This window comes from Capsicum annuum, chromosome 4 (genome assembly GCF_002878395.1).
Source record: "Capsicum annuum cultivar UCD-10X-F1 chromosome 4, UCD10Xv1.1, whole genome shotgun sequence".
NCBI lineage: Eukaryota > Viridiplantae > Streptophyta > Magnoliopsida > Solanales > Solanaceae > Capsicum > Capsicum annuum.
The window spans coordinates 57,010,135-57,025,227 of NC_061114.1; positions in this window are offsets into that span (position 1 = coordinate 57,010,135).

Consider the following 15,093-nt stretch of genomic DNA (forward strand, 5'->3'; position numbering starts at 1 on the left):
ACTTGAATTGTGTGTTGAACTAAAGTGTGGTGAGAATGTGGTATAAGATTGCTCATGATATGTGAATATTTGTAAAGGTCTTTATGACCCTAAATTTTATTGTATGATGAATTGAGTTAAGGCATTTACCGATTGAAATGGTTGAGCAATAAAGGCTCCCATGAGGTCCGTGTGGTCATGTATAGTGTTGAATTGGCTAAATGGGTTAAAGTCCTTAAGTGTGAATTGAATAGATTTTGATGTATGGGCAAAGGGTTAAATTCCCAATGTAGACTAAGGATAGTTGTAATGTCTTGAGGTTGAAGTCCCTTGCCTAATAAAATGGCTTGAGGTTAAAGTTTTTTGCCTAATAGAATCACTTGTGGTTAAAGTACCCTGCACAATGAGATCTCTTGAGGATAAAGTGCCTTGCCAAGTGAAATGGCTTGAGTTAAAGTACCCTATCTAATAAAGCAAGAGGTTAGAGTCCCTTGCCTAATGTGTGAGCATGTGGTTAGAGTCCCTTGCCCTAATGAATGTGTATGTGTGGTTAGAGTCCCTTGCTTGAATGAATATGTATGTGTTTAAATTCCCTTGCTTAATGAGTGCATACATGGTTAAAGTCGTTCTTTTAAGTAATATGTGAATATGGTTGAAGTCCCATACCTAATAAGAATTATTTGAATCTAAGTGTGGGAGGTCGGAGTCCTCTACTTTATGTCTCATGATTGAGTGCTTTGAGGATGTTATTAAGACTTGTTTGGCTTGTGATATACTTATATGTATGGATAAGGTCATGAATATGGTTGAATATGATATATTGACTTGTTATTGATTGATGATGCTATTTTATCCTTATACGTGAGTTACATCCTGGTGCTCTAACCACTAACTTTCTTGGACGTTATGTCTCTATGCAACATAGGGGCCGGAGCATCATCTTCTCTTCCTGTGAAGTGATTAGGTGATCGTAGTAGTTCATGCATTGACTTTGGAGTGGTGATCTTCCTTAATTTGGAAAACATTCATTCTTGGTCTCCTATCTTTAGACTTACTCTTATTTTAACTTGGTTTGTCTATTGTCGGGGGCCTGTCTCGGCATATACATTTCTAAACATCGGTTTGTATAGAGGTATTGTGGATGATTGTGGACTTGGGTGTAAAGACTAGTTTGATGAATCTAATGAAGTGTTAGACATGTTTAAGTTATGACTTATAGAATTCTTTTGCTATCTAACCTTATGGTCGGGATTCACCCGACCCTTGTGGTGTAGATGATTGTTAGGTTGGGTTATCGGGGTGAACTCCAGTTCATGTGGGCTTGAGGTGCCCAAACAACATGGCCCATTTTGGGTTGTGTCACTCTTTGGCCCCGGCCCCTCTCCCGGTCTGAATACTGGGACTTTTTGCTCTACCTATATCTCGCCCTTGCCTTATTCTTTCTCACACTAATAGGACCAAACAGTCGTGACAGAGAGACCACTATTTAGGTTAACAGATAAATAGAATGCCAAAACTCGACATTGGTAACATCTCTCTGAGGTGACTAGGCATGAGTTTCGCCTTTTAGAGTAGGGTCAGTGGAGACCAGTGGAACTCCACGGGGGAAATCAGAAGTAGAGAACCTTGATGACACAGTGAAACTCCAGTCTTAGTCAACACAAAACCTAAATGGGTTAGACACTGGACACCCTACAATTTCATCCTGCGACTTGTAGTGAGTCACTCATAGTCAGAGCAGAACTTTGCCACTAACTCTTGTATTTGGTTACGACTTGGGTCCCTAGGACCCATAACCACTCCATATGACTCATACCTACAAGTCATACCCAAGATAGTCATTCAAGAACCATCCTTTGGAGTCCTTATGACTAGGGTCACATGACCTGTCAAGACACCCTATGACTTGTAGGGTGAGTCATAACCAAGGCAGTGAGTCTAAATCTCAAGAAACATTTGAGGGCAAAAACTCGGGGCATTTCAGTCTCATGGCCTCGCCAAACTACGGGACACATTAAGACTTGGTCCTTACGATCCGTAACAAGTCTTACCAACTAGTTGAGAGCACTCGTACTCAGAGTAGAATACTAAGTCACTTGTTCTAATTAAGTTGTGACCAAGTTCCTACGGCCCACTAAGACTCCCTACGACTCATTAGGGGAGTCGTAGTTATGATAGTGAGGATAAGATTTCAAAAATTTTCAAGGAACAAACACCCGAGTGTTACATCAAAGAAAAATCATTTTAAAGTTTTACCGGCAAAAATCATAAAAATTCAATTTTGAATCAAGATTTTAAAGTTATTTTGAAGATAAAATCAATGTAAATTAATGAGAATAAGAGTTTGGAGATTACCCAAGCATGAGTGATGAAAAAACCCTTAAAAATCAATATTTCCTGAAGCTTTGAGGTCCAAAAATCATGAAAATCAAGAAATAAACTATTTATATTATTCATTAAACAGTACCTCACGATCGTAGCCCAAGTCTCATGATTCTAAAGGTCAATACTGACTTGGCCAAATAATTAGCCATCATATTTGGGCCCAGGACTTTGCATTCACGATGGCGGATAACCCGAACCATTGCGTTTGCAATAGCCTAATCGCGTTTGCGATGAAGGATATAACCCAACCCAATTTTGTTCACCTTTTGTGAATGCAGTTCCACTATCTAATTTTTAATGATGACATCTTTTATTTACCCTGATAGCGACCAGGGGCTCGCGTTTATGAAGGAGGTGTCTTGCACTAGATATCAACCGATTATTTAAGATGCAAACTTTCCAAAAATTTTAAATAGACTCTCGGGATTCATTCAAAATCCCACAAAACTAAAATATATATGATATCAGACTATTTAGTATTTTGAACTGTATAGAAATTTTGTATTTTCAAAATGAGATCATTTACAGCAAATTAGCCCCTGGGACTAGTTTAGGCATTTTCACTAGTTTTTGAACGAGGGGTGAAATACAAAATAAAGACTTCAAAACTAAAGGACCCATGCTACTAACCTAAAATAGATGTTTTGGATCTCATGGGACTGTCCAAATCACATCAGATGCCCAAAATTTAAAACATTAATCGAAGTTAAAATAATGACTTTTAAAGCTTTATATAGTCTTAAACTCTCCCAAATCACTCTCTAAGCCTCAAAAAATGTGTCAATTATCTACACACCTTAAAATCAATATGTAACAACTACTGAGAATGAAAAAATGATCAAAACACACAAAAAAAGAATTTCACATATCAGGTTGTTACATTTACGTTCTTAAGATAGAAGTAAAGTTTGTGTATATGTCATTTTTCTTAAATCTTATGTATAACAATAATAACTATATCATACCAGTATATTCCCATAAAGTGGGGCTAAATCTTATTTGTAGAATTTTATGAAATATATAATTATTATTATTATAAATATCCATTATAGATATCTATTTGTGAAAGTTTGTAAATTATTCCAACGATATATTCTTGTTTTTGTTTTGTTTAACTAGATAATAATATTAATTAAGCAGTAGCATGCAAAACAATAGATTTAGGAGGAGCCCTTGCAAGAGTTTAGGCTAGTACATGTTCATAGGATTAATATTACAAATTTCAACCTTACTAGAGAATAATTTCTAAAATACCTGCCACTATAGCTTCAGTTGCATATATTACAGAAACTGTCGTTTGATCAAAACCCTCGCTATTTTCCCCCATTCTTGTCATAGCATCAACAACTCCCTTTTGTTCCCTACATATATACTTCAGCATTAGAGCTCCCAATCTCTGTACTAATGACCTGCACTCAAAAATGATGTTACTGTATGAAAGATGATCTATTAGTATCATATTCATAGTAGTTAGTGAATCAAAATTGATTTCTAAAGAAGTGAGATACCTACTAACTATTAGTTATTGCTTCAAGGACTACTGACAGTTCAACTTGAGCAATAGTTACATGGGTGAAAATTTTTATGAATCCTAGAATTCAATTACCTAGGTGATCCCTGAATCCCCCCCCCCCCCTCCCACGACCCTTGTTTAACCACTCATCACTATTAAGCTTGTTTGTTACATTTTAACTATTATACTCTGTTTATCAAAGTTTAAATAAATAAAAAGAAAGATATTAAAGTTTCTCTTATTTTTGATAAAATTGAACTTCAATTTATTCAGTAGAGATAAAATTAGAAATTTAAATTTTATTTTAAATTCAAAATATTATTATATTTATTTAATTTATTAGTTTCAAATTTATTTTTATACTAATTTAATGTCATTGTTATTGTTTTTGTTCTTGTTCTTATTCTTGTTGTTCTATTGCTATCTTACACTTCAAGTTGAGGGTTTATTGAAAATAGTTTCTCTACCTTTAAAGTAATGGTAGATCAGTGCATACTTTACCCTTCCCATATTACATTTTATAGAATTATACTATGCATGTTGTTGTTGTAGTTATTTTATTCTTCAATTGTATTACTAATATTATTTCTTTTATGTGAATTATTCTTATTATTTTTTATCACGGAATAGTCTTTTAGACCCTTTTACTTATCCGAGTTTGTAAAGTGGACATCTCTACTTAGCCTTTACAGGATTTTAAATTCTTTTGTAGCCTACTAACTTGAGCGTGTAACACAAATGCTGACATGTCATTAAAAAATTAATTCTTAAATACACGTGGGAAATTACGTGTAAAGGAGTTAAAAGTATTAAAAGGTCCTTTAATTTCTCATTCTTGCTTTTTCATATAGACACCCATACTTACACTTTTTCAATTTTCCCTTCAATTACATCAAAAATCTTTGACTACTCTTGTTGTTTTAAGTTGTAATTGAAGTTATATATGTTAGTTTATCCTAATCATTTTCCCAATTTTTCCTTTGTTTGTTGATTTTTGTTTGAGTTATTGTGTCGGTTTTTAGGTTTTATGATTTTAGTTGATTAACACTATTTTTGTTGAAATTTTTTGAGGCTTTTTCTTAGTTTCATGTCTAATGCAAGTGTAAGATTTATGTATAGTGTTATGCCTTCAAGAAAATATTTTGTGATTTCGAGTAGATTCTAGAGAATTTTTTGTAAAATCATGATTTTAACTGAAAATTTTTGGGACTTTTACTTTGTTTCGTGTCTTGTGCAAGTGTATGATGTATATGTAGTAGTTTTATATCTTCAATGACATTTATTATTTCAATTAGATTTGAGATTTTTTTTCGTAAAATCTCAAATCTGACTATTTTTTGAATTATCTTGTCTTGAACATTGTATACATCAGTGCTCTATTGTGATATATCAGGCATATGGAGAAGAATCTTTACATTTTTTTTACACCTTTATGATTTAAAAGTTATTATTTTTAATTATTTTACTTTTAAAAATTAAGGCTTCTTGTGTATATGTAAAAATTGACTAATTGTATATATTTTTTTATCATTATACATGCATGGTAACTAAATGGCTTTAACAATAGTGATACTTCAGTTACACTACGGGTTATTTTTGGTCAGACCCTGAGCTAAGCTATGCTAATGACATTTGTAACTTTGAAAAGATTAGAGTAGATATGGATGAGCTGCATATAATGTTGTTTCACAAATTAACACTGAAATTAAGTGTTAAAAAGTTGAAACCTTTGGGTGTAGAGTTAACAAAAAAGGTGGTTATTAAATGTTAACTATTGATGGTGATGTCTTAAAATTTTATAATAATTTGGAGGATGGATACTTTGTTGACGTATGTATGGTACATCAAATTAATGAACCTTTGATTGTTGAGGACAAAAATGAAGTGAATTTGCCAAAAATTTATCCTCAAGTGTGCACAAGTCTAGGGTTGATGTGGCATTCCCCTACCGTTACTACAAATCTATAATTGTAATGTGTCAGTCTTCCCACCTTTGATTGAAAATGATAGGGTTGATGTGTCTTCACTTCAATTTTTTATAACAATAAAAATGAGGATTTGAATGAAAATTGGCCTCATAGGGTAGACAAAAAGAAAGAGAAGGTTTTTTCTAGAAGACTTAGATGAAGGTCAAAATAATGGCTTCTCCTCATAAACTTCTGATTCTGACGTAGATCTAGTTAACACTAATTCTGAAAGTGATTTAATCTCTTAGGGTAGACCAAAAAAGAGATATTTTTTAGAAGACTTAGATGAAGGTCAAAGTAATGACTTCTCCTCATACCACCTTCAAACTTCTGATTATGACGTAGATCTAGCTAACACTGATTCTAATAGTGATTTACTCTAAAATATTGGTGAAAAAATTGATGATTTGAGTGACTTGAATGAGGAGTTTCTTCAACCTAGATAGTCTAACATCCAAAAATAAGTTACATAGAAGACTGATATGGTAAATCTATATGAGAGATCATCTAATCCTATAGGTATAGATACTGGTTTTGAGGATATTTATAAGAACAAGAGAGAAAGATATAAAGGTAAATTGGGTGGGTGAACTTGATTTTGATATCTTAAATCTGGCTAGTGACAAAAGTTAAAATTAAGGGGATCCTATTAATGATGAAGAAATGGTATATTCACTATCTAAAAATTCATCTATCAAGATTTACTTTGATAAAACTGTCGCAAAGGTCTCATTTGTATATGATCTTTTTGAATAATGTTGAGTTTAGAGAGCCACTGCAGACTTATTCTATTCAGAAGGTTGTGAATCTTAAGTTAAAACCTAATGAGAAGGAAAGAGTAAGGTCAACATATAAAAAGAAGGGTTGTCCTTGGGTTATTCTTGAAATTCTTGATGGTAACACTAAAAATTTTAGTGTGAAGGCTTATTTTTCTATCACAGGCTTTGTAAAAGGATAAGAAACAAATTGTGTAATCCTTGGTGGATTAGTTAGCATTACACGGGTAGAATTATGTGCGAGTCTTCAATCAAATTACTTTAGATTCAAGCCCTATTAAATAAGAAATGTGGATAGTATATTAGTAAAACAACATGTAGAAAGGAAAAAATCAAAGTTTTGAATGAATAGTAGGGTGATTTCATGAAGAAGTTTGCTAGGTTGTATGATTATGCTGAAGAGTTGAAGACCACCAATCCTGAAACCACTGTATCTACGAGGACATCCAAGAACACGATTTTAGAAAAAGAGGTGTTTATAGGCATCTATATTTGTCTCAAAGCCTTAAAAAGTGAATAGAAAGAGTGATGAGGGATGTACAGGGATAATTAATTTAGATGGTGCGATTCTCAAGGGTGTATGCAAAGGTATATCATTATCTTGCATTTCCAAAGATGAAATACTCAGATGTACCACGTAGCATGGCAGTAGTTGATAAAGAAATCAAGGATACATAGTTGATTTCTAAGTGCTTCAAACATAATTTAGAGCTTACAGAATCTGTAGGTAGAGGACCGATATTGATGTCTAATATACAGAAGGTATAACATCATATTTTCAGTTATATTTTTTAAATTTATTGTAATGATTGATATTTAACACTTTCTTTCTACTATCGGATAAGGTATTTATTTAGCACTTACTGATATACTATCAAATACTGATCATAGATGGTATGGTAGACATATATGGGCCAACTGGAATAAGGAATGAAGGGGTGAAGAAAGGAGGAATTTTTTTACAGGTTGCCAGGGCATCTTTTAAAGTGTATAACAAGTAAAACTTGATGAAATGAGTGAGTTAGAAGAATGAATTATGAATGATTGGTTCAAGTACAACAAACCAACATTGTGTAGGGCATTGTTTACAGATTATATCAAATGTGGTGTGGTTGAGAAAAACGTGTGTGAGACTTTCAACAGTTAAATTTTGGATGCTAGGTTTAATTAAATCATCACAATGTTAGAGGAAATAAAAGTTAAGGTCATGAAGAGAATGAATCAAATGAGAGAGTTTTTAGAGAGATAGATCACTGATGTATTACTAATGGCTAAAATTTTTTTACAGAGAATGGTGAACATACAGACAAATGTGAGACTAATTTAAATGGTGATATTGGATTTGGAATTGTTGATCCACCACATATACATGTTGTTAATGTCAAAATAAAGGTGCACAGTTATAGGTCATGACAACTAAAGAAAATTTCTTGTGCACATGTAATTGCTGCAACATATTACAAGGATGGAATGTGGAGTTATTTGTTGATTACTTGTATAAGAAGGAAACATATTTAAAGGCATACAATAAGTTTTCAACCTATGACAAACATAAAAATATGGCCAAAAAGAACAAGACCAACAATTAAGCCATCTGAAATTACTCTTATGCCAGAAAAACCAAGTAAAAATAGAAAGAAAGACAGTTATGATCCTATTAAGAAGAAGTTTGAAAGGATACAAGGAAAGAAAAAAATGAGATGTTCTGTGTGCAAGACTTTTGGACATAAAAATTAAGGCCATCCAACTTTGATAATCTGTGCTTTAATATTTTTATATTAATAGAGTTTACTCTTTTAGTTGTGACTTTAACTTTAACATTATGTTTGTAGAAAAATGATTTCACCAGTAGTGCTATAAATAGGAGTCGGCCAAGTGCAACTGCAAGTCCAAATGTGACACTTACCAATACACTTCAGCTAGTGTGAGACCTGCAACTGTCTCAGCAGTTGGTGTGATGTCTGCAAATGTTACATAAACTAGAAGAAGGACTCTCAGTGATACAACAACTAGAAGAAGGCCTACATGTGCTACAATAGCTGGTGAGAGGCATGCAATTTACTCCACATTAGTTGTGAAGCTTGCAACTGCCTTAGTTACTGATGTGAGGCCTGCAACTGTTGTGAGGCCTGTAACTACTTCTGCTATATCTGGGAGCGATACTCAACCAAAAACTCAGTAATCAAATACTAGTGTTGTGTACAAAAGAGGAAGAATAGTACAAATTTGAGATATAGTGCAACTCTTATATATTGGAGACCAAAACTAAAAAAACCAAAAACAATCGATTTTAATGTGTTGTTTGGACCAATTAGAAATGTAATAAAGGTAGTAAGTATTCTATTATCTTATCACACTTAACTATATTAATTAGTGTGCTACTAACTGAAATACTTTATTGTTTCTCACTGTAGAATTACTGATAGAGTGTTACACACTCCAACATTGAAGAGTTCAGTTCCAAACTCTTCTGCAACAACTCAAGCTACATCAAGCTCTCATTCCAACAAAACTCAATCCACTCAAGGAACTCAGTAGATATCTTTTTTTTCTAGCTTAATTGTTATTTGTTTTATTAACTTGATTCCAAATGTTTTGGTGACTTTATTTTCAACTGTTATAAAGACAATTTGCTTTTGGTGTTTATGAATTTTTGGTGCATTTCACATTATTTGTAAGACCTAATTTGAATATTTGTGTTTCGATAAAATGACATTTGTCTTTTTAATTTCATTATCATTGTACATTGCAACTATAAATCAAGAAATCTTAAATACAACCAAATGACAACAATGATAATAACAGTGATATCAATATTAGTGCTTGATTTTTCCTGCCTTTCTTGCCTTCTATATCTTCCTTGCTCTAAATTTGTTGATGGGCTGTTCATGTAGTGTTGTTCATTTGTATCAGCCCATTGAAAGAATCCACAATTATTACCAGCTGCATATTTTTGATAGCCCCAAATTTTTTTTCAGAATTAATTGGTGTCCTTGACACCTTAAGTTCGACATAATGCCCACAATAACAAACATAAACTATCATGATCAAACAATTAGAGTAAAATTAAATTGAAAATGGACGAAAAAGAGAGGATTATAATGATAGCAAAAAATTTATTAATGGACAAAAAATCTGGAGAGAAAAAATCTAGAAGAAGGTAAAAATGACTCAAATTGGTCCAACGATGGTGTTTGAAGCAAATGAGGAAGAATATGGCTAATATAAGCCCTAATTTGATTGCGGGGGTCCTTTTACAAGGTTTAACACGCCTATTTTGTTTGTATCATACACTTCTTTGTGTTTTATGCCACATAGGATTTCAAAGTCAAAAAATGATTTAAAATTTTGCGTTTTAATGGATTGAGGGGTTTTGATGACAAAGGGCTAAGTAGAGGTGTTTACTTTACAAACTCGAACAAGTACATGGGCCCATTTGACCATTTCGCTTATCTTTATTGTCAGTACTTTTGTTTTGTATAAATTGTTTTTCACTGTAAATTTTATTCGTGTATTTGTCAAATTTGTTATTCTTGAATCAAATATCTATCAAAAATAATCTTTCGGTTTCACAAAATAGGAATAAAGTATGCATAACACTCTACCTTTCTTAAATTTTAGTTATAAAATTACACTAAATAGGCGTTTGACCATAAATATTATTCACAATACTCCAGAGTACGTTTCACTTTATCCCGAAAAAACTTGTTTAGCCATGAAAATTAAAAACGTATTTCGAAATACATTTCACAATTTTTGATTTTTGGAAAACACCTTTGACGTATTTTCGCTTTTTTTGACACAATTTTTCCTATCACTTTATAAAAAAGTACGTCCCGAATCTAAAATATTTTTAAAAATACTATGACCAAATACAACTTCAACTTTATTTTTAATTTCAATAATATCAAATAAAAAAATATATTTTTTTTTTCATGGCCAAACGAATCCTAAGTGTATTATTATTGGTGAAACAAAAATTATTATGTTCGAACAATCTCACAGCTAAATGCACTTAGCTCGGCTAGCTTTGTATCTTTTCTAATGGCCATGTGCTTAATTAGAACACCATTTCGTCCCTTCATTTTTATTTATTTAGTTTAACTAATTAAAATAGAATTTATCACTTATTTTTTTATTTATCTTATTCTTGAGTATTATTATTTCTAAGTGTAGTTTCTAAAATAATAAATTTGTTATATTTATAGAAATAAAATGATGAAATTATTATTTATCAAATATTTAGTTAAAAAAATTCAATTTAAATATGAATAAGTAAAAATGAATAGTGGAAATAAAAGTCCACTATTTATCTTCTTCTATTTAATAAGAGTAAAGAAAATGGTGTACCTAGTTGGTCCTGCATTTATATTAGTCATATGATTAATCATATCATCGTATTCAACTCCAAGTTAAGTGACACGAATTAGCTTAATTTGGCTAGTCATTTATTGGCAGCGGGTAAATCAAAGTAGAAACATTTATTGGCGTAAATGTTAGTTTGGGTTGATTTTTGACTCATAAGTTTATAGATTTTGATTTTTTTTTTCATTTTAACCTAAAATTATGTGCTTATAAGCATTTTTTAAATTTATCCAAACACTTCAAAAATATTTAAAAGTTATTTTCACTTGCACCTAAAATAAGCTGATCCAACCCGGCGGTAAGTGACTTTCTTCATTCGTCCAATAGTCATTCAAGTACTTCCTCATTTTAATTTATGTGTTTTTGTCTGATGGAAAATAGTAATTTTAAAAATAGTTTCAAATTTTATAATTTTATGCATCAAATATTCTTAACTATTGTTATGTAAATATACAATAACAAACAACATATTGAACGTAATTTCACAAAGTAAAGTCTGGGAAGGATAAAATGTGTGCAAATCATATATCTATCTTGGTGGTAGAAAAGTTGTTCCAGATAAACCTCCAGCTAAAGGAAAAAACAATTCATAGCAGTATAGAGAAAGAAGTAATAGAAATGAAGAAATCATGACAAAATACTATAGACAACCTGATAAATCATAATGAACATTAGTCATAACAAGATAAGACTATAACCAAAGTACAATAAACATCATGTAATAACCAAACTCAAATATAAGAAACTACAGAAGTAATAGAGTAGAATGATTAATAGTACAGAAGAATAATCTAGACATCGCTTTACTATATAACTAACTTTCTACCTTAATTTGCGTCCTCCATACATAACCTCCTATCTAATGACATGTTCTCGATAAGCTGAAGTTGCATCATGTATTGTCTAATCACCTCTCCCCAATATTTCTTCCGTCTAAATCTATCTCTACATCTGTTGAAATCATTCATAGTCAACCTCTCATGTCTCCACATGGACATCCATGCATCTCCTCAACATGTCTGAATCATCTCAGTCTCATTTACCGCGTCTTGTCCTCTACAAAGGTCACTCCTATCTTATCTCGAATATCTTCATTTTAAATTTTATCTCTTCTACTATGCCCATCTGAGCATCCTCATCTCCATAACTTTCATCTTTTGAAGAAGTTCTTGACTGGCCAAAACTTCACATCACAATACAATATAGCCTGCCAAACCATCACTGTGTAGAACGGATTAAATAGAATGTATCACTTATTTTTTAATTTTAGTTTATTATTAACTATATTTATTCCTAGATGTATCTTTTAGAATATTAGACTTATTATATCCAGTATAAGAAAATATACTAAAATAATTTTAAGCTTATATATTAAAATAATTATTTATTAATTACTTTTAAAAGATATAAAATTTAAATATGAACAAGTCAACTATTCATCATTTTTACTTTCGTTCTTTTTACTTGTCACAATTTTTTTTTAAAAGTCAAATAATATGAACTTTGAATATTTTAAGATGTATTTTTCGTCATATTTATATAAAAAAATTGTAAATTATAACATTTTTTATATAGTTTTTAAATGCAAAATTTTAATTTTAAAATATTAAATAAAATTAATTTAATTTAACTTTAAAAATTAATCAAATCGATTATTGAGAAGCGAAAAATGGCAATTAAAAATAAAGGAGTAATTATTTAAAGAGTAAAGAAAATGACATGCCTAGTTGGTCCTGCATTTTACTACTATATATTAGGGAGTATCTCTAACTTTGGTTGTGCTCACATGATTTTTTTTATCCATTTTATCTTTGAATGAAGATTTAATGACTTTACAAATTTTCAACCATTTTGATAAATTTGATTAATTATATGGGCTTTTTAAATGTAATACAAAAGTGATGAGTCATAAAAAAGGGTGATAGTGACACCATAAAAGATTTATTTATCCAAACAAATAAAAAATTAAGTGCTATTCAAAATTTTGTAGTGTTCATTTATGTGGAAATAATAATAAGAAAGAATACCTAATTTTTTAATCATCACAAGGAATTCAATTTTGTCTTTTTACCCCTAATTGAAGCTTTAATAACCTTATAAGCTTTCACTAATTTAAAGATATCTACAAAAGTACTCTGTTGAATTAGATTGATAATTATTTAATTTAAATGCTATAAATACTTATAAATCAACTTTACTGACGTGATCATACAATAATTTATAGCATCAAATATTTTTTCTATTATTTAAATAAAATATTTTTTTATTAAGAAAATGTGTTAGCCAATGTAAATTTAATCGAGATAAAAGTAACAAAGTAAATTCAACATAAGGGAAAATTCAATTTAGATCGTTAAAAATTTTAGTTTAAATTTTTCAGTAAAATAAAAAGGAGAAAAGATTTAATGCATGCGTTTGTGTGAAAAAGTTTTTATTTAACTTAAAAAAATTTTACTCTCTCAATTTTAATTTATTTCTCTGATTTTGACTTAGCATGAAATTTTAAAAAGTAACAAATATTTTTGAGTTTGTGATTTTAAACTAAAGATATGTAGAAAGGATCAAAATATTTTTTAACCTTCTGGTATTAAACAGTTCTCAAGACAAAAAAGAGATTCTTTCTGAAACGAAATGAACTAACAAAATAGGATAAAAAAATTGAAACGAATATGTGATTTAATATTGTATAAATATTGAGAAATTATTGAACTACTTTTAACTAATATAATATTATACAAAAACAAACAAAAAGTAGAGTATCAAAAAAATAGAAAAATCTTTGTAAATATAAATGTTAATGTAGTTTGAGCCCGGACTTAGCACGGGTCAGATGAAACTGGTATTATTCAAGAAAAAATCACAAGTAACAAACTTATGTCCATAATTAGACATTTCATAGCAATAATTTCATAATTACACGAAATACCAACTTGTATATATATTTGATGCGCAAGAAAACATTAAAACATATACAAATACAGTTCGTTACTTTATTTTTAGATAACAACTGTAATGACCTAAAAATTTAATGAAATATGTGAAATTTGTGATTTTGTGTGATTTGAATGTTTTATCCCTCTCCATAGTTACATTATGATATTTCTAAGGTGTGGGAGTAATTGGCATGATTTTTTGATGCATTTTGGTATCATTTATGTGATATTGTGGTTTTTGATAACTTTGAAAGCCTTATTTTGGGCTTAAGTGGATATCTTTTGATCCGTGATATGGATGGCCGAATGGACTGCACCAACAGCTCTAGAATATCAATTTTAGGTTAGGTAGACCTTTGGTTCGGGTCCCGATGCACTCGAGCTCATTTTGACCTATTGATCTAAAAGTTGGAAAATTAGAAATATGAGTGTGGAATCCACATTTGATTGAAACTACCTCGGATGGAAAATCCAACTTCACCAGCAGATCCGGAATGTCGATTTTAGGGTGTTAGCATGTTTGTTATGATTTTATGACTTTTAAATCTCATTTCGACCCTCGATTTGGAAAATTATGATTTCGAGTTTCGGGGGTCAACTTTGTGAAAATGGTATTTTTTTTTTAAAAAAATCTGATATCGCCATCGTGTCTGGAACGTTGAATTTAGTATGGTTGCATAGTTCGTTTGTGTATATCGGACCCTGAACGAATCTCGGGCACCCCAATGATGTCCGGATTGACTTTAAAAAAAACATCTTTTAACAACAGATGTGCAGAAAATCTGCAATAATAAATAGCTTTTTTGACCTATTTTGCTCATTTTTCATCTTGGCTCTTGAAAGTTAAACCTTAAAATAGTGTGGGAGCTTAAAAGTAAAGTTTGTGAGGCTTGGAAAGCTAAATTAACACCTTTTTCTTGGTTTTATTACGGATTAAAGGTAAGAATTCACCATTTTATCTTAGTAATTTCTTGATTAATTTCTCAAAACCCCAAAAAACTTAGGGCATGATTTTAAACCCAAATTTCACTTATTTTCACTTGTATAATGTTTTTATCTTATAATTACTAGTTTTTCATCAATTTAACCTTCAAAACAGCTTCGATTCTTGATTTTAATCCGGATTTCAAAGATTTTACCCGGTAAAGCTCAAAAATGGGTTGTCTTCTATTTGA